Source organism: Macaca thibetana, chromosome 3, assembly GCF_024542745.1.
Source record: "Macaca thibetana thibetana isolate TM-01 chromosome 3, ASM2454274v1, whole genome shotgun sequence".
Lineage (NCBI taxonomy): Eukaryota > Metazoa > Chordata > Mammalia > Primates > Cercopithecidae > Macaca > Macaca thibetana.
Genome location: NC_065580.1, coordinates 31,674,232 through 31,701,024, shown reverse-complemented (window position 1 = coordinate 31,701,024; position 26,793 = coordinate 31,674,232). Strand labels below are relative to the sequence as shown.

The 26,793-nt window shown below is 38.0% G+C and overlaps 1 protein-coding gene and 1 pseudogene across 2 annotated transcripts in view; both read left to right on the top strand.

Moving 5' to 3' along the window:
- ARF5 (ADP ribosylation factor 5) overlaps positions 1-26,793 on the top strand; it is a 540,324-nt gene that overhangs the window by 212,235 nt on the left and 301,296 nt on the right. The window lies entirely within an intron of this gene.
- LOC126949784 (PRELI domain containing protein 3B-like) lies at positions 13,784-14,368 on the top strand (annotated as a pseudogene).

The window sequence follows — 26,793 nt, the reverse complement described above, 5'->3', positions numbered from 1 at the left end:
TATACACACACATTTTATATATATGTGTGTGTATTTTTTTTATATATTTGTATATATTTATACATATATGTATATATTTATACATATGTATATATACATATATAAAAATATACATATATTTTTATACATATATTAAAAATATACGTATATTTTTATACATATATTAAAAATATACGTATATTTTTATACATATATTAAAAATATACGTATATTTTTATACATATATTAAAAATATACGTATATATTTTTTATACATATATTAAAAATATACGTATATTTTTATACATATATTAAAAATATACGTATATTTATACATATATTAAAAATATACGTATATTTATACATATATTAAAAATATACGTATATTTATACATATATTAAAATATATGTATATTTATACATATATTAAAATATATGTATATTTATACATATATAAATATATGTATAAACTCATTTTTTAGAATACTATGTGTTACATAAAGCAAATAAATGTAAAATCTACAGATAACTTCATGAGCAGATAACCTTTCTATGGCATGGGATATATGAGGAGAAGGCTCAGGAACATATCCTATCAACATAGGATATGTGATATTTTTATATTTAACATTAGTGTGAATGTGATTTTTAAACACAGAGGGATTCTGGTAACAAATTAAGCATTTTTATCCTTTAATAGTTTTTTGGAATGACTTACACTCATGGGTTAAAAATCTTCACATCCTATGTGATCCATATCTAGTTATGCTGTCTGGGCCTCTAATGCTAACATTCCTTTATTTTCTACCCACTCAACTGCATGAAGCCACGACTTCTGCCTTTCCTTCTTTCTAGAACATTTTATTTTACTTGTCTTATCTCACATCCCAGGGGTAATGTACAAATGCCCAACACAAATATCTACTTGCTTCTTTTTACTCCCATTTTCAAATTTTCAGCTCTTAGAAAATCTCTTTGAGGCTCACTCATCGCTAAAAGTGATGAACCATAGAATAGGTTATGACCAGTGCTGTGTCTTAGAAATAGGATTCATTTCTAAATTAATTGACTTAAAAGTCAATACTTTCCCACTATGAAGCCTATTATGGAAATGAATAAAACTGTAAAGTAATGAATTAAAGGTAATTTTGCATTGTGCACCATTTGCCATATTTGACTTACAAATTTCACATTTAAATAAAAGAAGCTGGGGTTGAAATAAAAAGCTGTTACACAAGGAAAAAAGAAAAATACTTAATAGAAATTAATGATCAATATTTCTCTTAAAAGAAAAACAGATTACTTTTGATAAAAGAGTTCAAACAAGTGACTCATGACAATATTAGTTATACATGTAAATATAAATGCATACATGTGTGTGTGTATGCACAGACAACAGTATATTTCCTTGAAAAATGGGTTCTTCTGCAACCTATGGTCAACTGAACTGAATAGCATCCTTGGAACTTTGTCTTCTACCACTAATACGCTATAGTTCAGACAGACAAATTGAACAGAAGAATGAGAAAATGTAGCTGTAGAAGTTTTTTTAGAAAAATTTATTCAATATTACGTTTTCAAATAGAGAAACTATATATACATACAAAAATAGAAGTACGTGTGTGTGTTTTTCATAATAAAAACTACAGAAAGCAAATCAATACTTGACAACATTTTCTTGACTGGAAGAAATATGCAGAATGTATAGTGATTCCCAAATGGAGGTTTACATCTGGGGAGGTACTGAAATCTCAAAAAAAAAAAAAAAAGGGAAAGATGCAAATTTTTTTTATTCCACTATAGGCAAAAAATCTGAAGCGTTTCAAAACATGGGTATGTGGGAGATAGAAAGAGGGTAAGTGACTATAGGACTGCTTGGACTAAAGAAAGAACCAGTCTGTTTGGACTCTGGCCCTAAGTTCATAATCATGATTCTAACAGCCAGCATTTTTTGGCCATCACTGTGAGCGCCAGGCACTGGACTAAGCACCACCTCATTTTATCCTTCTCTGACCTTCATGTACACATTGTTAATACTTCTATTTTATGGATGAAGAAACAGATGCCTCGAGAGCTCAGGTAACTTACCAAGATCACACAGACAGTAAACTCAAAGTCAAGATTTGAAACAGAACATCAGTGCTTTTTTTTTTTTTTTTGAGACGGAGTCTCGCTCTGTCGCCCAGACTGGGAGTGCAGTGGCGCGATCTCGGCTCACTGCAAGCTCCGCCTCCCGGGTTCACGCCATTCTCCTGCCTCAGTCTCCCGAGTAGCTGGGACTACAGGCACCTGCCACCACACCCGGTTTTTTTTTTTCTTTTCTTTTCTTTTCTTTCATTCTTTTTTTTTTTTTTTTTTTTTTTTTTGTATTTTCAGTAAAGACAGGGTTTCACAGTGTTAGCCAGGATGGTCTGGATCTCCTGACCTCTTGATCCACCTGCCAGGGCCTCCCAAAGTGCTGGGATTACAGGCGTGAGCCACCGCACCCGGCCAGGATATCAATGCTTTCAATCACTTCATACTCTTTTTTTTTCCTTTTCTTTTTTTATTATTATACTTTAAGTTCTAGGTACATGTGCACAACATGCAGGTTTGTTACATATGTATACTTGTGCCATGTTGGTGTGCTGCACCCATCAACTCGTCAGCACCCATCAACTCATCGTTTACATCAGGTATAACTCCCAGTGCCATCCCTTCCCCCTCCGCCCTACCCATAATAGGCCCTGGTGTGTGATGTTCCCCTTCCCGAGTCCAAGTGATCTCATTGTTCAGTTCCCACCTATGAGTGAGAACATGCGGTGATTGGTTTTCTGTTCTTGTGATAGTTTGCTGAGAATGATGGTTTCCAGCTGGATCCATGTCCCTACAAAGGACACAAATTCATCCTTTTTATGGCTGCATAGTATTCCATGGTGTATATGTGCCACATTTTCTTAATCCAGTCTGTCACTGATGGACATTTGGGTTGATTCCAAGTCTTTGCTATTGTGAATAGTGCCACAATAAACATACGTGTGCATGTGTCTTTATAGCAGCATGATTTATAATCCTTTGGGTATATACCCAGTAATGGGATGGCTGGGTCATATGGTACATCTAGTTCTAGATCCTTGAGGAATCGCCATACTGTTTTCCATAATGGTTGAACTAGTTTACAATCCCACCAACAGTGTAAAAGTGTTCCTATTTCTCCACATCCTCTCCAGCACCTGTTGTTTCCTGACTTTTTAATGATTGCCATTCTAACTGGTAATCACTTTATACTCTTTTATTCTACTCTATTGTATTCTACTCTACCGGAAAAAACTGATTTTTGCTTCTCACTAAAACATTCTCATTAATGTCTTTGCTATAGTTGACTAAAATTACACCATATAGTCTGTTCTCTTAAACCATATCATTCCTAAGAGCTATATTCCAAAAATATTTTGATATTTAGCATAAATAGATGGATTATACTGGGATTCAATGGTTGAATTGCTGGCTTCCTACAAATTTGTTCTGTGGTGAGGTGCATAATAAAAGCTCTTTTGACTAACAGGAATAATAATAGCTAATGATTATTGAGTACCATGTGCTAGCTGCTACTCTGAGAGCTTTAGGTTTATTAACTAAAAGGGATTTAATCTTCATAACAACCTTATGAAGTAGGTGCTATTATTATATCCAGTTTATAGATGGGAAAACTGAAAATGTACTTTTTGAAGACCTGGGAACAGATGTAATCCCTAAAAAGATATGAAAAGCAAGCTGTAAAATCAAAACAAATGCTTAATAAAATGTCTACCATACATAACATTATATATGTTCTATTAGTTATTGAATGTAATATATGTAAAGTCTTTATTACATCTGAAAACAACTTGTAGAATCGATTTTTCTCACTTGCAAGGATTCCTGAGTATTCACTGTGCTTGCTAAGAAAGACATCTCAATCAACCTTTAAATAAAATGAGTATTCATAGCCAAAGAGCTCAAAAGGAAAATCATAAAAATCTCTCAAACATTTTCACAGAAAAAAAACAGAGAGAGAGAGAGGGAGAAGGGGAGAGAGATAGAGAGAGAAAGAAAGAGACAGAGAGAGAGAGAGAAAGAAAGAAAGTTGAGGGGTTTCCCAAAGAAAGGGAAAGACTTTTGAAGGGGCTGAAATAGCCTTGGAAGTGCTAAGGACTTTGCATTCACCTTGTTCAAGTTCACTCTAAGTTTAAGACGCACTAAAGAACCATGAAATAAGATTTGAAAGCTGATGATCCTGCTCTGCTCCCCGCTGGCCGTGTGACCCTGGGCAAAGCCCTTAGTGGCCCTGTTCCTCATCATCAAACAGTACAGTTGTAAAGATTAAACAAGGTTGTGTATTGGAAAGTGCTTTGCCAACCATATATTTCTACAGAAGTAAGATAGAGCTGTTAATTCCAGCCATTCAGTTTTTCTCCTATTGAGGGAAGGGCAATTAAAGTTCTAAGGTATTTTTAAAAGAAATTTTGTTTTCTTTATTATTAAGTAAATGTAATAATGCAACAAAACGTTGTCAAGTCACTCTCTGTCCTTGGGAGACTTGTTTCTATAAATAGCTAAGGATAATTAGCCTATTGACTTTCTATAAATGAGCATTGCTTGGATGCTGGAGAAGTTTATTTATTTAAGTAGTCTCAACATACTCTCTGAAATATTATTTATACCTGCCAGTGCTCATCAAGGTGCCCCGAGCACTTTTGCAGCTGCCAGCCTCTGGGTAAGGTGCTGCTGAGACCCACAAGGCAAATGTCCACTCTATTTTCTCAAAAACCCAAGTCCCTGCAGCTGCCTGTGGGGCTGCCCTTGACTGTGTGAGGGCCTCAGACACCTTCCTCTCACTCAAGGCCTGGGCTTGAGCAGAAGAGATAAAGACCTTCTTTTCTCAGGTTCAGTGAGGAGATGACTCAATCTGCCAGCCAGACTTTTCCCTCCACTTCAGAAATTTAAGGAACCCTATGCAAGGGGACCTTGCAAGCCCATCTTGGCACAGAGGTCACTAGGGACAAAATAAGAGAAGCAGCGAGAGAAAGAGGGGAATGATGGAATCCCGCAATTCTCTTCAGCTATCCAACTATGTGCCAATTAATTTTCACAATATTTTCACCTGGCTGAGTGGAGCCTCAAATACTGAAGACAGCCAAACCTCCCTTCCCCCTTCTCTTAAGCTGTGTCCCCACCCCAGCACCTGTGTCTCTACACTCACAGGCATACGCATAGCATTAAGTCTTCTACCTGGGAGAGACTAGGGTGGGTGTAATGAAAGGGGAGGAGGATTAAGAAGACAAACGTAGAGGAAGGGGCAAAGGGAAAGGTAACTACTCCATCTCTGTCTCTCACTCCGAAACTGAAGCGTTTGAGAGATTTAGTGTAGCTCCAGAGTAGCAGAGCCACCTCTTGGCTCGGGGAATAAAGTGCAGGACAGCAGGGCCGTTCTCCCAGCCCCTTAAAGAAGGCAGGAACACCTGAACTCTGGAAGCATTGGAAACATGGAATCAGCCCAGACTTGTCGCAGGAATTCTTGTGCTGGGCATGGCAGCAATGAGAAATCACCAAGTGACATTACCACATGGGAGTTAGAATAGAATCTGAATCGAGGATGCACTAATCACTGCTGCCAGCCTGGTGCATAGATGTGCATAAAGCACCCGAAAAACGACACCCGGAAATAATGCAAGTGACCCTGAGAGGCCACCAGAGTCAGACAGGTGGGGGCTCATGCTACCATGGCTTACTCCCTAATGACAAACGTGGCCTGGGACACCTTGGTTACATTCCCTGCATTACTCCTTTCACTAATCCATCCATGCGTCTGATAGTCCTGACCCACATCACAAGGCTCCCCTGTAGATGGAGGAGGAAGCCTTCAGCTCCCAATGGAGAACCACTTGTGGGCTCCACAGAACTCCTTCTCATATAGAAGTTCAACTAGGTTTTTGACTCTTTATAAAAAATTCGAACATGGGACAAGTTGATAAAGTTTACTACCTGTCAGTGAGACAAAGATGGTAATAATTAGGCACAAAAACTAACTCATCTTATGCAACTCTTGCACCCAAAAGGGCTGTGTAACAGGTAGTCTGAACTTGCTACATATCATGCCTTAAATCTTTGTCCAAAGAAAGACAGCACTGATACAGGCTTACACTGAACCTAACGAGTTGCTCTGGTGGTCTTCTCAAGCTGAAGCAACTATTTCCATCTTCCCAGGACTGAAATGGTTATGAATCACTCTTTCTATGTTTACATTTTGATTTCTTATGATTTTCAAACATAAATGTTGCTACTTTTAGCTGCTCACAGATTTAGAAAGACATGGATACATACCTAAAATTTGTGGCTGTATTAGATACAATCTCCTTTCACAAAATCTTGCACATCACACTACTTGTAAAAGGGTGCCTTTTCCCAGTTGTACGGCAGGGAGTGGGAGGAAATATCACTTTATGTTAAAATGTCAACTTTTCATGGAATAAAACCCAAAAATGAAGAGACTATCGCATGAATAAGAGAAGATAATATTGTCCATTTACTACCTAGCTGGATTTCACTGTTTCTTTAAAAAAAAAAAAAAAGTTTGAAATGGAAAGAACTTTTAAAAGCCAAATTAGACACCAAAAAAAGTTATTATATTATTCTGATTCCCCCTACTCCCATTCACCTCTGTCTATGACCCAAAGCATTCTAGGGAGAATAATAGGAAGAGGTCAAAGGAAAAGAAGGTAGAGGATGAATAAAATTGTCCTCCAAGAATCTTGGGAGACACTAAAAATTAGGAAAAGGATTCAGAACTTCAAATGAAATAGCAGAATAAAATTGTACATTTTTGCTCCAACATGAGCATGATTTCTGTGCTCACTAGTTATATTAATATAAGGTGTTATTTAATGGGTCTTCATTTGCCATTTGAAATCCTTTTAACAGAGTTGCTCTATCTGGTTTTATCTACTTTAATTAATGTTTACACTTCTATTCCTAAATCTAAGGCATCTTCAAAAAGGGTATTGCCTAAAACTTAAAAATAATACAACAGTTACTCTAAATAGTCATTTAGTCTCAATCCTACTTGGGTCTATTTGGTTCTGGCTGGAGTACAGTGGCTCCATCATAGCTCACTGCAGCCTCAGTCTGCCAGGCTCAAGTGATCCTCCAGCCTCAGCCTCCCGAGTAGCTGGCATGTGCCAGCACGCCTGGCTGATTTCTTTTTTATTTTTATTTTCAGTAGTGATGAGGTCTTTCGATGTTGCCCAGGCTGATCTTGAACTCCTGGCCTCAAGCAGTCCTCCCGCCTCAGCCTCCCAAAGTGCTGGGGTTACTGCACCCAGCAAGTTTAAAATATTTAATGGAACAAAAGACAGTCACTATTTCACAGCCATCTTATCTTAGAACTGGCATGTAAGACTCAGTCCAAGGGGGTTTGCCTCTTCCTCATGCACATCAGGGGAATGCAAAATGTTAAAGCCCGTTCAGGGGAACCTCCTTGCTACATGGACGAAGGATGCAGGAGCTGGAATCTAGCTTTTGTTTTTGTCCTCCTTCTTCGCTGAGCAGCAGTAGCAGAGGATTGAGCTAACTGACTTCCATAACTCATGGCACATTGCTTTACTTGGTCCTAGGAAAGTCTCTCTTTTATTCTACTTTTGAATTTTGTACTACTTCCTATTCCTTTTCCATCTCCCCCTCCCACAACTGGCTTCGTTTCTCAAGTGTTTGATATATTTTTCTTTAATTGGACCACCCTTATTCTGTACTCAAACCTCCCCCTAATCATGGCGCCACTCTCCAGAGTCTTCTCCCCATCTTCACATATGGTCATGCCCTGGTGTTAGCTTTGGCACCCTGGGTTGTCTGTCCCTCTACCTCCTCACTCACCATTTCCTTCCCTGCTGGTTTGATGTTTCCATGACTGACCAATCAGTAACCACCCTGCTAGGCTCAGGGCTGCAGTTCTCGAACAAGGGCAATCTGCAGGAATAGCCTGGATCTTCCAGGAGGCCTTTGGCTTCCCAGAATCTGCTGTCAGGGAACCTCCATGTAACACATAACCCCCGCCCCCCCAAAAAAAAAACTCTCTTGGAATTCTAAGGAGTATGTGTCATACATATTCCTAATTCAGAATTGGAGAACAAAAATACCTTCATAATGGCATTGAACTCTACTTCAGGGGAATTTGGAAAATATGAAAGAGACAAAATACTTATTTGTGTCTGCTCTTCATCAACGGTGGCCTGCTATTCAGGATTTACCAGGCAACCATAATGCTCGAGCATTGACTAGCTATCCAGAATGCAGACAATGTGTGCCCCCAATTCAAAAGAAGCATAATGGAGAACATGTTATTGTGTTTATAACCATAAAGGGATTGAAAGTAAGCCACGGTCAACCAAACTAACAATGTTCAGATTTGTGCTACTGTTGGGGGGGCCTATTGCCAATCTTGGACTCCAGTCAACCCTGCTGTAGACTGAAAGAGTTCTTATATGTCCAAGAAAACTCTGGTCACCCACTGGACATACCATTCTTTTGGTGGGATTTACCACAGCAGGCCCATCAGAGATATGGCTTAGTATAATAGACAGTTAATAATTGTGTTCTTTATGAAAAAGCTTTCAAAATATGCAATACGATGGAAATTCTTTGAAACTCATTTTAAATCTTCAATCTGGCAATGTCAAGCAGACAAAACGTGGAGCAGCATATGTTTTTAAGTATCTCACAGCTGTCGTCTTAAAAGCTGTAGACAGCTTTAGTTCAGCCAACATACTCATTTCCTGCAAATAAAAAGTTGAACAGACAAATACGCATATCTCTGTATTCAAAATGCATGTGCTTGAGTATTATTCTTCATTATATATAGCACTTTTTATTTGTAAAGCACTTTCTAATTACTCTGATGACTTACTCTCTAAGGCAATCCTGTGAATGGCGTTTTTAGAGTTGATAGACAAGGGAACTAAAATGCTGAGACTGTGGCACAGGCTGAGGGCCTGCACAGGCTGAGGGTCCTGCAGCTCCATGTGTTGGGATGAGGAGATGTTGAAAAATGTGAGGTGCATTTAGAGACTTCTGAATCGCTACTTTCTGCCCTAAGTGGATGTTCTTGGGGCAACCTGTTATGTGGTGAGAACTGTCCTTGGCAATGTGAAAGTAATGCTGGTTTATACTTTACGATTCTTTTCTCCTAAGCTACTTAAAGTGCTTTTCAGGTAATAACTCAAAATTACCCTAACATCTCTATGATACATGTCTGCGGCAGATATTATCTTCGTTTTAGCAATAAAGAAGAAATGGGAACATAGAGTCATAGAACAACTTAGAGCCTCCCCTGGCTCCCAGCCAGCAGGCTGATTTAGCAAAGAAGTGTGCAAGTAAATTCAATGCAGATCATTTTTCTTTGAGACAAGGTCTTGCTCTGTTGCCAGGCTGGAGTGCAGTGGTGTAGTCATAATTCATTATAACCTCAAACTCCCAGGCTCAAGCTGTCCTCCCACTTCAGCCTCCCAAGTAGCTGAGACTACAGGTGTACACCACCATGTCCAACTAAATTTTTTTAAAGAATTGGGGTCTTTCTATGTTGGGCAGGCTGGTCTTGAACTCATGGCCTTAAGTGATCCTCCTGCCTCAGCCTCCCAAAGTGCTGGTAATACAGGCATGAGCCACCATGCCTGGATTCAATGAAGAACATTTTGTTGGAAAAGACTTCAAACATACTTATCTATTAGCAACAAAACTAAGAAATAATTATGTGGTGAGTCTGAAATAGAGCTCTTTGCATTGATGATTCACAAAAAATATTAAATGATTGCAGCAACAATAAGAATCTGCTTGTTCTTTGTTTAGGAGCCGATTGCAAACCCACTTTGGCCGTTTAAACTTATTTTCAAGGCCAATAAATTCTTATTGAGGGATTTTTGTCCCCCTCTGTTCAAAAAAATAGAAGCCCCTTTTGCATCAGAAAGTGTTTCTCTGACAAAAATGTTTTAAAAACTTTATGAAATAAACAGAAAAAAGAAATAGAACAAGTATAGTTCCTGCCATGCATAATTAACCAGGTAGCTCTTAGCATGTGTGCGTGTTTATTCATCTGATTTTCCAGCTCTTTCAAGGATCCAAATGTAAAATGGAGCACTTGGGAAAAACTCACAGATTTATAAGGCACTCTGGGGAATACAAGGTCTATAAACCCACCCATTAGCCTCATCCATAGCTAGGGTATGAAGTTCTTTTACTGCCACAATATGGACCATGATGTTCCTAATCCAGAGATAATTTGGTATCAGTAACCAATGTAACATTGGCACTGAAATGTCCTTCATTTCCCTTTACTGCTTCCAACCTAGGCAACGTGAATGTAATTGAGTGGAAATTGTTTTTCAAGGAGTTGTGTCTGCACTAGAACCATGAAACAAAGGATTGAGAGTCCATCTCATCTCCTCAGGCCAGCTACCAAGCACTTTTATATTTGAAAACTTAACAGAAAGTTCATATGGTGGCTTCTCATGCTGAATTTATATGGTTTAAGTAGAATTATGTACTGAATACAGTTTTCACAAGCCAATAACCAGAAGTGCAAAAATAGAACCTTTACTTTTTTCTGTAATCAAGCTTAACTTCTATCTCAAGATCTGAGTCTTCTCTGTAACAGGAAAGTTAAACACCCCCAATTTAAATTAATTCAAATTAGTGGTTCTTCAGTCACTTCAAGGATAAAATTAGACAAATTCAGGGTTTCATGCTTTCTCTTTCATTGTTTTGGGATGTCAGTGCAGTTCTGTGGGAACTGCATGCATCATGGTGCTGAGAAGTGAGGCAGCTTCTCCACTGGCATCTGATGACAGCACTTTCACCTGCTGGTCTTTGGTCAATAGTCTCTATCTCCATAGCATCCTCTGCCGGTGTGCTTGGGTCCACCGTGTCCTCTGGCTTTTCCATGCTGCTCCTGACTGGAAACCCTTGTCACAACCTCTCTCAGCCACGTCCACAACCCACTAGGGACATTGAAAATTCTTGTGGGCTCTTCTCTAAGCTGCAGGAGGCTCAGAATTGCCAGAGCCCTTCTCACCTAGATTTGCCTCATTGTCCTCTCTGCTCTGCTACTGCTTCAGTGTGCCCATGAGGTTCGCTGCGCCCGCAGGCCTTACCCATAAAGCAAGCACAATTCTTCCCCTGCTCTTGGAACCCTCCAGGTCAATCTGAGCCTTCTCTCAACCTCACCCAGGGATTGGTCACTGCTAAACAAGGACTCTAGAGTCAAACTTCCTGAGTGCAAACACTGGCTCTGCCACTTACTAGCTATGAGACTTTGGGCCTGTCTCTTGACTCCTTTGTGCCTCAGCTTTCTCATCTACAAAATGGGATCTACATTATAAGGTTTTTGAGAAGAGTGCATGGATTAAAATATGTCCACTTGGAATACTGGTTGGCATATAGTAAGTACTACATGGGTTGGATATGATTATTGCTGCTGGTCCATGGTGGAGGCTGAGGGTGGGGCACTTCCCTCAGATCCATATCAGCATCTACCTCCAGGCCCGTTGAGGGGAAGAATTAGCTGTCACTTCACACTGTCTTCCCATTCTAATGTCTATTGTATAAACATTGTGCTCTGAATCCTTCAGTCTCTTAAGCTTTGGGAAATCAAAATACCTTTTCTCTTTCAAAAACCTGAACTTATCCAATTTAAGTCTCTGACTCTGCCATAGACATCAAGAAACTATTAAACTATTGGAAATTAAAAGTCAAGAATTTGTCTTCTTCACTTGTCTCTCCCCTAAGGTAATAACCCTGATCTCCCTGATCGGAGGAAAAACTGTAAGTTACAAAGTTAGCATTTCCCTCTCTTTTTTGGAGGGGATGAAAAAATTAAGTTTCTATCCAATTATCTTTTTCTTTTTATTCCTTTTACAGTCATCAGAAAACTTCAGAAGAAAGAGAGATAGAAAATAGGATATTATGGGGATAAAAATGGAGAAGGACAAGGTGGCTGACTAAATCCAGCCAGGAAGAGCTTCTCCGACTAAGAGAGGCCAGAGTAGCATGGCATATTCCAAACAGATCTTATGAGAGAATGCACTGAAAGTGGATGGAGCAATGATGCAGATACTGGGGCTGAAGGGGGAGGAAGCTGGGAACCCTGCACAAGGTTGCCAAGTGCTGGGTCTCATTCCTGTCCCTGAAAGCTCCCAAGGAAGGGGTGAGTGAGGGAACTGCAGAGTGGCCAACTCTTACCATGGATGGCTGGGATCCTAGCTGCAGGAGATCGCATGGCCCCTAGGAGCATTTAAGTTGGCAGGGAAAACTACCAGGAGAGTCAGTAGAGACAGAGATCCTGTCTGCACGGAACCTGGGGAATTTGGTGTACAAAGAGGTGCAAAGGAATACGGACATACCACAAGGCTCTCCATACTCCTCTAGGTGGCTCTGACCTTTGTTAACTGCTTGACCTGGCAAGCAGGGCTGTCTTTCCCATGGAACCAAGGTAACTGTGATTTACACACACACCCATCCATCTACTGGTCCCTTCCAGGGTCCCTGCCTAGCCACTTCCATGAAATCAGGCACACAGTAAAGCCTCCCCTGCTCTGCCAGAGCACTTTGCTAATCACCAATACCATTGTGCTATTACTGGTGGCCCCTGCCACCCCACCATAGCACTTTCACTTGTGGCCCCCACTGCTCTACTAGAGCACTTTCACCAATGGTCCCCCAGCTGTCTTGCTGGAGTGCTTTTGCTGGCAATTCCTGATGCAGCACTTTAGCCAGCAGCCACCAACAGAGCACTTTTGCCAGTGACCTAGGAGCATCTCAACCCTCCAACCTCAATACAGCCAGTGCTCAACCTAGAGGGGCCAGAGGGCAAAGGCGTGGGGATGGTCCCAGACACCTAGGGCTAGAGGACACAGCTCAGGAGGGCTATACTAAGGCTTGTCCATCTGAAAACATCCATAACTCCAACTTATAGTTGAAGTCAATCAACCATATTCAACATAAATGATCCGTGAATTGAAAGATAATATAACCATTTTAAGAAAGATTCAAACTGAACTTCTAGAATTGAAGAATTCACTATAGCAATTTTGGAATACAATGGAAGTATTAATAACAGAATAGTCCAAGCTGAGGAAAAAAATCTCAGAGCTTGAAGATTGCTCCTTCAAATCAATGCAAGCAGACAAAAATATAGAAAAAAGAATTTTTAAAAATGAACAAAACCTCCAAGAAATATGGGATTATGTAACGAGACCAAACCTATGACTCACTGACATTCCTGAAAGAGAAGAAAAGAAAGTTAGCAACTTGGAAAACATATTTCAGTGTATAATTTACAAAAATTTTCCCAATCATGCTAGAGAGGTTGACATGCAAATTCAAAAAATTCAGAAAACCCCTGCAAGATACTATACAGGATGACCATTTCCAAGACACAGTCATCAGATTGTCCAAGACCAATAGGAAAGGAAAAAATCTTAAAGGTAGAGAAAAGGGGCCAGTCACTTAAAAAGAAAACCCCATCAGGTTAACAGTGGACCTTTCAGCAGAAACCTCACAAGCTAGAAGAGATTGGGGGCCTATTTTCAGTGTCCTTAAAGCAAAGAACTTCCAACCAAGAACTTCATATCCAGCCAAACTAAGCTTCATAAGCAAGGGAGAAATAAAATCCTTTTCAAACAAGCAAATAATAAGGAAATGTTTTACCACTAGGCCTGCCTTATATAAGGTCCTTAAGGAAGTGCTAAATATGGCACTGTTGTCCCTGGCACCACCCGGACATCACTCAGGCCACCGGCACCATGAAGATCTGGACTTTGGAGCACGTCTTTGACCACCCGTGGGAAACTGTTACAACAGCTGCAATGCAGAAATACCCAAACCCTATGAACCAACTGTGGTTGGAGTTGATGTGTTGGACAGACATATAGATCCCTCTGGAAAGTTACACAGCCACAGACTTCTCAGCACAGAGTGGGGACTGCCTTCCATTGTGAAGTCTTTTATTGGTGCAACAAGAATGAAAACATACACGCAAGAACATTCTGTAGTTGATCCTGTAGAGAAAACAATGGAACTTGAATCTACTAATATTTCATTTACAAATATGGTTTCAGTAGACGAGAGACTTATATACAAACTATATCCTCAGGACCCAGAAAAAACTATTTTGACTCAAGAAGCCATAATCACCATGAAAGGAATTAGCCTCAGCAGTTACTTTGAAGAACTGATGGCAAGTATGATATCCTCAAATGCTAGTAAAGGTCGAGAAGCAATAGAATGGGCAATATATAAATTAAATGCTGAGATTGAGGAACTGACAGCCTCAGTAAGAGGAAGTATAAGGACTCCAATGGCAGCACCAGCATTTGCAGAGAAGTGATCATGACAGTTGGTAGATAACATTGGGTAGCCCAGGTCTCTCCAAGCTGACTGTGTATTTATTTGTTATTTTAAAAATACAACTATATTTTAGGTAGTTTTTTTTTTTGATAAGCTGGTGTAAGTCTATGTAATTTTTGATCAAAATGGATTCAGGGCCTCTAAATAAAAGGGATCATCTGAAATTAATGTTGTTTGAAATTACTATCTGATTTTGAGGGTTCCAGTCTTTCTGTGAAAATTCAACAAGAACTCCTTGGAAATTGGTATTGATATTGAATCTCCTTAAGGTAGAATTTTCAAGCTTTTCCTGTACTGGAACTCCACCTGACTTTGTACTAACCCCAGAACAGAGCAGAGCTACCTCCTATAGATGCCCATTGCCCTGCTGCTGTACACTTCAACAGCTTGCACAAGGGAACTCACTTAAAAGGAGAAATTGTGTAGTTTTATAATATATTTTGAGTAAAATAACTTGCCGTGCTATAAACCACCATTCAAAACCAGTGTTTTGATTTGGTACTTAAATATTTTTGGAGTGAAAATTATCACTAAAGTAACAAGACTCCAACAAAAGTATGGTTTCATTACAGAGTACACTATTGATTTGCCAAAGTTTTGTATTTTAGTAAAGGTATTAACTTCCTTGGATTTGTACTTTGTGATTTAGCATGCTGTACCATGGGCTGGTTATGTTTACTGAAAAAAAAAACAAAGTCATTACCTGGGTTTTGCAGTGCTTTAACTTAAATAGAAGAACAGCTGTTCACATCTTTTAGCATTTCACATTTGCCTAACTTAAAAATTTTCATGTGTTAAAATCATGGTTTTGTAATTGCTAAGGTATGATATGTCAGATTATTTGAATATAATCACTTTTTGAAGTAATTGTGACCAAAAAACATCTTTTTTACATGAAGGAGCTGTATATCATTTGAAGTTACTCAAATGATGTCTTGCTCTGAAGCATAAACCCCAGGTACTTAATGTTTTTAATAATACAGTGCCACTGCAGGATTTGTGGGTGGTGGGGAAGAACAAGGATAATGGTGGGCGGAAGCTTGGCCTGAAACTAACCACTAAGTGAATTGTACTGCAGCTTTTACTTATGGGGATTCCTTATTTGGGATGTCAGAGGGCAACTTCAAATTGAAAAACCATTCAGTAAATGTACCTAGTTTTATATTTTGTAGCAGGCAATTATCAACCACTAAATAATAGCTTTGACATTTGCAATTGTTGCCTAGAGAGTATTTTAGCTACAAGGTGATTAGCTCTTGCCTTTATTTTACTGTGCTTAATGTGTGATAAACTTCTAGTCATGTTTCCTATCAAAGAAACCAGTTAATATATATACATAAACCACAGCAATAGCATAACAAACTATTTTAAACAATCATTTTTCTACTTAAAAATTGTTTAGCTTAAGAATTCTTAAGACATTAGTAAAAGCAGGTTAAATTTAATAAGTTTTCTGATTCTTTTTTGTAGCCAGAGACAGTTTTTACAAGTGAAATAACATTTCAGCTAAAAAAAAATCACTAAATAATTGATATTTGGTGAAAATCTACCTTGTATAATTTCTGCAAATTACACCTGTTCTGAAAAAGGTGTAATGCCCTAAAGATAAGAAATTTTTAAACAAATCCTTATCCTTTGATTTTTTAAACTCTGATCTAATGATACAATTCTATAAATTTTCATTTTCCAGTGTAGTTAGCTACCTTTTTTGAAATAGCTGGTAATTGATAGCTTTTACCTGTTAAACATAAATACACAGCAAGCAAATGTATTTAAGAGGACTAAACTGGAATAAGTGTTCATAAATGAAACCTTTGGACTATTTAATACTAAAGTTGAAAAGCAGATTCAGAAAAACTTTTGTTAATAAAAACTTTCTTTTAAGTGAAAAAGAAAAGCACACTTAACTACATAGCCCACTGACACTAGCAAGCAACTATACAATCAAGTTTACCTAACGACCAGCCAACAACATAATGATAGGATGAAACCCTCATCTATCAATATTAACCTTGAATGTAAACAGGCTGAATGCCCCATTAAAAAGACAGAGTAGCAAGTTGGATAAAGAACAAAGACCCAACTGTCTGCAGTCTTCAAGAGATCCATCTCACACATAACACCCATAGGCTCAAAGCAAAGGGATGGAGAAAGATCTATCATGCAAATAGAAAACAAAAAAAGAGCAGGGATTGCTATTCTTATATCAGATCAAAAAGACCTTAAACCAAAATGATCAAAAAGGACAAAGAAAGGCATTACATAATGATAAATGGTCCTACAGGAAGACTCAACTATCCTAAATATACATGCACCCAACACTGGAGCACGCAGATTCATAAGACAAGTTCTTAGAGACTTAAAAAGAAACTTAGCCACATGATAATAGTGGCAGGCTTCAACAGCCCCACTGACAGCATTAGGCACATCATCAAGGCAGAAAACCAACAAAGATATTCTGGACTTAAACTCAACACTTGACTAATTGGACTTAATAGACATCTACCGAATACTCCACCAAACAACAGCAGAATTACGTTTTTCTTATCTGCATATGGCACATACTCAAGATCAACCACATGCTTGGCTGTAAAGCAAGTCTCAATAAATTGTTAAAAAACTGAAATCATACTAACCACCCTCTTAAATGATAGTGGAATAAAAATAGAAATCAATATCAAGATCTCTCAAAACAATACAATTATATAGAAATTAAACAGTTTTATCCTGAATAGCTTTTGGGTAACGAACAAAATTAAGACAGAAATAAAAAACTTTTTGAAACTAATGAAAACAATGATACAATACACCAAAGTCTTTAGAAAACCATTAAAACAGTGTTAAAAGGAAAGTTTATAGTACTAAATGCATACATCAAGTAGTTAGATCTCAAATTAACAACCTAACATCATATCTAGAGGAACCAGAAAAACAAGAGCAAATTAACCCCAAAGCTAGCAGAAGAAAAGAAATAACCAAAATCAGAGTAGAACTGAATGAAATTGAGACTCAAAAATCTATTAAAAAGATCAATGAAACCAAAAGTTTGTTTTGTTCAAATAATAAATAATAATGATACACCACTAGCTAGGTTAACAAAGAAAGAACAAGAGAAGATCCAAATAAGTACAATCAGAAACAACAAAGATGACATTACAACTGACCCCACCAAACAAAAAGTCCTCAGAGACCATTACTAACACCTCTATGCACATAAACTAGAAAACCTAGAAGAAATGGACAAATTCCTGGAAACGCACAACCTCCCAAGAATAAACCAGGAAGAAACTGAAACCCTGAACAGACCAATAACAAGTTCCAAAATTGAATCAGTAATTTAAAAAACCTAACAGCTAAAAAATTCCTGGGCCAGATTCACAGCTGAATTCTACCAGACATACAACAAAGAGCTAGTACAAATCCTACTAAAATTATTCCAAGAAATCAGGGAGAGGGGGACTTCTCCCTAACTCATTCTACAAGGCCAGCATCATTCTGATACTAAAACCTGGCCCAACAAAATACTAGCAAACTGAATCCAGCAGCATATCAACAAGTTAATTCATCATGATCAAGTACGCTTTATCCCCAGGATGCAAGGTTAGATCAACATACACAAATCAATCAGTGTGATTCACCACTTGAAGAGAATTAAAAACAAAAATCATATGATCATATCAATAAATGCAGAAAAGACTTTCAATAAAATTCAGCACCCCTTCATGTTAAAAACCCTCAACAAACTAGGCATCAAAGAAACATACTTCAAAATAATAAGAGCCATCTATGACAAACCCATAGCCAACATCATACTGAATGGGCAAAAACTGGAAGTATTCCCCTTAAGAACTGGAACAAGACAAGGATGCCTATTCTCACTATTCCTATTCAAGATAGTACTGAAAGTTCTAGCCAGAGCAATCGGGCAAAAGAAAGAAATAAAAAGCATCCAGATAGGAAAAGAAGAAATCAAATTATCTCTCTTTGCTGACAATGCAATACTATACCTAGAAAACCCTCAAGAAATCTGCCAAAAGGCTCCTAGAACTGATAAATGACTTCACTAAAGGTTCAGGTTACAAAATCAATGTACAAAACTCAGTAACATTTCTATACACCAATAATATTCAAGCTGAGAGCCAAATCTAGAACATAATCCCATATATAATAACCAGAAAAACAATGTTTTAATACAACTTAGGAATACAGCTATCCAAAGAGGTGAAAGATCTCTACAATGAGAATTACAAAATGCTGTTGAAATAAATCAGACATAACGCAAACAAATGAAAAAACATTACATGCTCACGGATTAGAGGAATCGATATTGTTAAAATGGCCATAAGCCCAAAGTAACTTACAAAATCATTGTTATTCCTATCTACCAACGTCATTTTTCACAGAATTAGAAAAAACGATTCTAAAATTAATATGGAACCATAAAAGAGTCCAAATAGCCAAAGCAATTATAAGCAAAAAGAACAACGCTGGCAGCATCTTACTACATGATTTCAAACTATACTACAAGGCTACAGTAACCAAAACAGCATGGTACTGGTACAAAGACAGACACATAGACCAATGGAACAGGATAGAAAACCCAGATATAAAGCCACACCTATAACCACCTGATCTTCAACAAAATTGACAATAAAAAGCAATGGTAAATTGACTTCTGTTATTTATTCAACAAATTGTTCAGGGACTGGCCGGGCGCGGTGGCTCACGCCTGTAATCCCAGCACTTTGGGAGGCCGAGGCAGGCGGATCACAAGGTCAGGAGATCGAGACCACGGTGAAACCCCGTCTCTACTAAAAATACGAAAAATTAGCCGGGCATGGTGGCGGGCGCCTGTAGTCCCAGCTACTCAGGAGGCTGAGGCAGGAGAATGGCGTAAACCCAGGAGGCGGAGCTTGCAGTGAGCCGAGATCGCACCACTGCACTCCAGCCTGGGCGACAGAGCGAGACTCCGTCTCAAAAAACAAACAAACAAACAAATTGTTCAGGGATAACTTGGCAGGCATATGCAGAAGATTGAATCTGGACCCCTACCTCTCACCATATACAAAAATTAACTCAAGATGGATTAAACACTCAAATGTAAAATGTAAAACTATTAAAATTCTAGTAGAAAAACTAGAAAATACCATTCCAGACATGGACCTTGGGAAATAATTTATGTCTAAGTCCACAAAAGCATTTTCAACAAAACCAAAAACTGACAAGTAGAAACTAATTAAATTAAAAAGCTTCTGCACAGCAAAAGAAATTATCAATAGAGTAAACAGACAACGTACAGAATGGGAGAAAATATTCACAAACTATGCATCTGACAAAGGTCTAATATCCAAAATCTATAAGGAACTTAAAAATTCAATGATCAAAAAACAAATGATCTCATTTAAAAATAGGCAAAGGACATGAACAGACACCTCTCAAAAGAAGACATTCATGTGGCCAACAAATACATGGAAAAAAGCCCAACATCAGTAATCATTAGAAAAATGCAAATCAAAACCACAATGAAATACCATCTTATGCCAGTTAGAATGGCTATTAATAAAAAGTCTAAAAATAACATGTGCTGGTAAGGTTGCAGAGAAAAGGGAACACTTATGCACTATTGGTTGTCATGTAAATTAGTTCAGCCTCTGTGGAAAGCAGTTTGGAGATTTCTCAAAGAACTTAAAACAGAACTAGCATTTGACACTGCAATCTTAGCCAAAGGAAAATAAATCATTCTACCAAAAAGACACACACACACACACACACAAATTTTCATTACAGCACTATTCACAATAGCAAAGACATAGAATCAACCTAGATGCTCATCAATGGTGGACTGAATAAAGAAAATATGGTATATACCCACTATGGAATACTATGCAACCATAAAAAAGAATGAAATTGTGTCCTTTGCAATAACATAGATGAAGCTGGAGGCCATTATCATAAGCAAACTAAGGCAGGAACAGAAAATTAAATATCACGTGTTCTCACTCATAAGTAGGAGCTAATATTGAGTACACATGGACATAAACATGAGAACAATGGAAACCTGAGACTACTAGAGTGGGGAGGATGAGAGGGTGAGAGGGAGTAAAGGTTGAAAAACTATTCAGTACTATGCTCCCTACCTGGGTGATGGGATCATTTGTACACCAAATTCCAGTAACATGCAATTTACCCTTGTAAAAAACCTGCACACGTACCTACTGAACCTAAAATAAAAGTTGAAAGAAAAAAACAAGAAAATAGAATAAGAAGGAAGAATTGGTGCAATTCATTGAAAATTCTTGTTAGCAAAGTGATGGTCCTTGGGTCAGAAGTTAGAGAATATGGCTTGCTTATTGGTGTGTTTTCGACATCTTCTTTCTGCTTTTGCCCTCTTCTCTCTACTTTCCAATGATGACAAGTGGAGATTTTATTTCATATTAGGCAGGTGAATTAAACTAAAATACTGCAAGGGCTGGCCCCATTTTCCATGCCACAGTACCTCATTCAGCAAACAGGCTAGTAGTTTGCTAGGAAGCATTTTCTCTTAATTGAACTGCTAGTCTGATCATTTGTGGAGATAAGAATAAGAAGGTGGCTAGGCTGGCCACACCTGTCCTGTGCTTCAAATATTTCCAGAAGTCTTGAGAGCAGTTAAACACAATCCAAGGCAATAACCCACTAAATGAATGACTTCAGGCAACTCATGGAAAAATGTGAAAAATACACTAAAACAAGTGTGACATTGTCATCTCCAACAGCACAAAAACAACCCATATCACCAGGACTCGGCTGCTCTATGACTGGAGCAAAGATGCTAATGGTTATACTGAAAAACTAAAATTAGTAATAATTCTGTTCCCACGAGAGCTTTGTTCTGTTCTGAGCACAAATGGCATCAACATCTTGGGACCTGATGATTAGCTAACTTGAAGCAGATCCTCTAGAAATTTATTTGTTTGTGTATTTATTTTAGAGACAGGGTCTTGCTTTGTCACCCAGGCTGGAACGCAGTTGTGCAATCATAGCTCACTGGAGCCTCAACCTCCTGGGCTCAAGTGATCCTCCCGCCTCAGCCTCCCAAGTAGCTGGGTCTGCAGGCAGGCACCACATGCCCAGATAATTTCTTTATTTTTGTAGATATAGGGTCTTTCTGTGCTGCCCAGGCATATCTTGAACTCCTGGCCTCAAGCAATTCTCTCACCTAAGCCTCCCTAAGCCTAAGATTACAGGCATGAGCCGCTGCACCCAGCCCAAACGTTTATTTAAATCATGGGATTTCCCATTGGAATTTTCATTTTTAGCTCTAAATATGTTTTTGGTTACTGAACCAGATCTTCCAGCATTAGAATACATCCCCTGTGCACACTCAAGAGATACATTGCCTCTTCCAGGCCACTACAGCAATATTTGATGAATTATGACCCAGGCTATAATAGGAGAACATTACTCACACCAAGTCCCTGAAAGCATCTGTTTAGCTCCACAGGCTCAAATGTTACAGCTTAAAGTCTTCAAACCCCTTTTTAAGAAATAGCTAAATGACACCACCAGGCATTTTCAATCAACCCACATTCATTTGAACTTCAAGTGGTCAAACTTTGTGTGAGAAAAGGTAACACCTTTTTCTCAATAGTCATGTACTACCTCCATACAGTGTTCTTCCACCCTCAGATTAGCTCCATCCACAGTTTTTAAATGTCAGCTTTCAGGAACTAATGAGTCCACAGCTTCAGCTCAGTGGTTACAATGGATTTAATTGTGATATATGAGAGGCAGGATCCTTGAGAATGCCCTAGGCAGGGAGCTTTTAATGTCTCAGATTCATTTATGTACATAAATGGAGCCTGTTCCATGTTTCTGTAAAACCGCAAAATTATTGATCATTTTCATTGGCATCACTTTCATCCTAATAGTCTCAGACTGATATTAAGCGTATAATTAAATGACGGCCCCATTGTTTGATCTCAGACAATGGTGATAGCTCACACTTAACAGAGGGTTTATTATGGTCTACTCACTGTGCTAAGTTTTTTACAACAAACCTTGTCATTTTACACAAGCCTCAGGAATGTTCAGGAACTTGTCTAATGTCACACAGCTCATAAGTGGTGGCACTGGAACTAAACCCAGGTTGGTCTCATTTCAGAGCATCAACTCTTCACCCCACCAGCCCATCCTACTGCATATACTACATAATTTAATCAAAAATTGAGATTCTCTATTTTCAGCTGCCAAATCAGAGCCAAATATGATTTTGACTCTGAATAGATGTTAAAATTTCCTCCTTGAATTGTCTTTCCTTTTTTCCTTCTTTCCCTTTTAGCATATCTCTTTGCCTCCTTTCACCTTAAATCCCTGCCCCCTTTTAAACGCCAAGAGTCTCAAGCTCCACCCTCACAGAATACCCCTGCAGTAACACAACATATCCATTAGGGTCTAGAAGTCACTCAAAAAATTAAAGGAAGACCTCAGAAAATATGATCATTCTCAATTCTTAAAAAATTAAAAGCAATTAAACTGAACAAAATATTTTGTCATAAAAATGTGTAAATTTGTACTGATATTTGCTTCTTTATAGCCCATACCTGAACTTACAGTCGTGCACCACATGATGATGTTTCAGTCAGCAATGGGCCACACTGCCAGTCTATGACAGCATAGCACATGCAATTGTGTATAGTATATAACACTTAATAACGATAATAAATGACTATGCTACTGGGTTATGTATTTATTAGACAACACTTTTTATCATCATTTTAGAGTGTACTATGTCTACTTGTTTTTTAAAAAGTTGACTGCAAAACAGCCTCAGGCAGATCCTTCAGGTGTATTCCAGAAGAAGGCATTGCTATCATAGGAGATGGTAGCTCCATGTGTACTATTGCCCCTGAAGATCTTCTAGTGGGGCAAGGTGTGGAGGTGGAAGACAGTCATACTGATGATCCTGATCCTGTGTAGGCCTAGGCTACAGTATGTTTTTGTCCAAGTTGGAGTGCAATGGTACAAGCATAGCTCTCACTGCAGCCTCAAACTTCTGGGCTCAAGCAATCCTCCCACACTGGTCTCCCAAAGTACTGGGATTACAATGCAAACTGTCACACTGGACCCCTAAAATTTTCAAAAATAGAAAACAGTTTATAGAAGAAGGCTATAAAGAAAGAAAATATTTCTGTACAGCTATACAATATGTTTGTGTTCTAACCTAAGTGTTATTGCAAAAGTCAAAGTTAGAAAAAATTTTAAATGTATGAAGTAAAACACATTACAATAAGTTAAGGTTAACTTGTTATTGAAGAAAGAAAAATAATTTTTATAAATTTAGTGTAGCCTAAGCATACAGTGTTTATAAAGTCCACAGCAGTGTCCTAGGCCTTCACATTCACTCACCACTCACTCACTGACACCCAGAGTAACTTTGAGTTCCGCAAGTTCTTTTCATGGCAAGTGCCTGAGGCAGGTGTACCATTTCTTTATCTTTTATATTGTATTTTTACTATATCTTTTCTATGTTTAGATATGGATGAAGACATAAATACTTACACTGTGTTCCAGTGTCCTACAGTATTCGATACACTAATATGCTGTACAGGTTTGTAGCCTAGGAACAATAAGCTATGCAGCCTGTGTGTGTAGCAGGCTGTACCACCTAGGTTTGTGTAAGTACACGCTATGATGTTTGCACTATGACAAAATCTTCTAATGATGCATTTCTCAGAAGAGGATATCTCTGTCATTAAGCAATGCATGACTGTGGTCTAATGTAAAATACCCTAAAAACTTAATTTGGACTTGTTAATTTTTCATTGTACATTATACTTAGAATAATTGTTAACTTACTGTCACTTTCATCCATTTTCTAATCATTCATAACATCGTGTTTAAGTAGTAGTTCATTTTTACACCATTAAAACATAGAAATACTGTAAATCAGTATAAAATGACACATATAATTTTGTTAAAACTTACATAGAGTGAGTGTATGTATTAGTCTATGTGGTACTCACAATAATTAATTTCATCCTGGGGAAAATTATCATATTCTTTAAAATTATTACATGAGTACAATCTAAATGATAGGGTTGCGTTCTGTGATCTGTTGTGAAAACAGGACATGGACACCACACGATATAAATATAAAATAAGATTTTTAGGAAAAAGCAGTCAAAGAAGCATCAGAGGTTATGAGCTCCATCCTCTTGCTATCCTGCAGTGAGGCAATCTCGAGTCGTGGATACCCAGGCATACCATGGAAAGCACACTGGAGGAAGGACCCCATGCCTGTGCCACTTTACGTAGTTAACAAAGCACAGAAAGGGGCCAGGAAAGCTCTAGACACCTGTAAAACAGTGGGAACTTCATGGAAAGGAGATGGCCTTCTTAGAAAGGGGAACTGTCCTGAGGTCAGCCTCTGGATAGCCTATTCTTCTGAAGAATCAGCTTCTTTCCAAGCTGGTGAAAAAGCGGAAGGGATGAGCCTCCAGAAGTCTCTGGATTTTATCTTCTCAGCATCTAAGCCAATATTTTTAGCGTGTCTTTATTTCCAGTGGGAACAACTTAAAATATGCCAAAAGGACACAGCAATCAACTTAGAGGGGTTCTCAATGGTCAGATTTGAGAAAATTTAAGTAACAACAAGAAAAAATTATAGTAATGGATTACGACCCATAAACTAAAATAAGAAACCAAGGGCCCACAATGGTATAAATAAACAAGTAAAATCTTCTCACAGTAGGCTTCCAACTTATAGATGTTAGACAAAGGAATGATGAAAATGGAAAATCAATTTGGCAAACATCACAGTAATCATTTTTCTTCAGACAAGAATAATTGATAAATTCTTAAATTTCTGAGTGAAAGTTTGATGAGATACAGAATAGTTTACTGAGTCACAAAGTATCTTTCCATAAGATGCATATTAATCACCATGGAAAAAGAATAACTGTTGGAAAAGCATGGTAGAATCCTCTTAAGTGATTAAAAGTTATGGGCAGTAATGGAATAAGTTGATATCATGTGCTTCTCAATATAATGCATTGAATATCAATTTTATGGTCTCCTTGCCAAAGGGTGCATAACCTAATTTGAATCATGAAGAAACATCAGAAAAATTCAAACTGAGTGACATTCTTCAAAATAACTGGTCAGTCAATACTCTTCAAAAAGTGTCAAAGTTGATGGAAGACACATAAACAAAAAAGACCAAGGAACTAGCACAGATTAAAAGACCCAAGGATACATGATACCTAAATCCATCATGGAATCCTGGGTTAGGTCTTGTACCAGAAAGGAAATTCATGGAATGTTTGCTGAAGTTTGATATGCACTAATTAATAGTACTGTATCAATGCTAATTTCTTGATTCTGATAATTTTACTATCCTTGGGTAAGGTATAAGCTTTTGGGAATCTGGGCAAAGGGCTTGCAGATATCCTTTGTACTGTTTTTACAACTTTTTCGTAAGTGTGAAACTATTTTTAAGTGAAAAGTTAAAGAAATGAACAATGATTGTTCAAACCCTAGTAAACTCCGAAGTACTTTTAGTATTTAAATATTTCTTCATTTTACTAATTGTGTATTTCCCTCTGTAATAATGTATAATTTGATCCTACCATTAAAAAGAATTCTAAATTTGTTTTGTGTACATTTGTGAAATAAAGAAGAAAGACAGTGCACATTATTTTTTTCTATTGTCAGCAGTTCTATGTCCTTTGCTCTTTGACTTCCTAATTTCTCGCTCCTTCAAGACTTGAAATACAGGTTACACTTCCATTCTCTTGACTCTTCAAAAATCTACAAAACTTCTCTCTTAAGGGTCACTAGTGACTTCCTAGCAACTCAGTCCAAGGGTATTTCTTAGCCTTCACCATCCTTATTGTGCTTCAGCAATGTGACAATATGGATGACTGCTTTTAAAAATATAAAAGGTGTGTCAACAATTATTAACAGGTAGACCATCTTGCTTTACCTAGTCCCATTCCCACTAGATTTTTGTTTTTGTAGAGATGGGGGTCTCACTATGTTGCCGAGGCTGGTTTCGAACTCCTGGGTTCAAGTGATTCCCCCACCTCAGCCTCACAAAGTGCTGATATTATAGACGTGAGCCACCATGTGGCCACCCACTAGATTATTTCAAAGACAATCCCAGACATGCTACCATTTCATTCGTAACTGTTTCCTTATACATCTCTAAAGATAGTATCTCTTTTTAACATAACCACAATATCACTATCACTTTGAAAAAAGGCCAATGTTTGACTTCCTCCCCCCCACCGCCTTGGTTTATATTTTATAGGGTTGATTGGTTTGAGACAAATAAATTTATAGGTTATGGTTGGTTGATATTAGACCTTAGCAGTCACCTAACAAAATCCCAGTCCAAGTTAAACCAACCTGTGCACTTGCTCA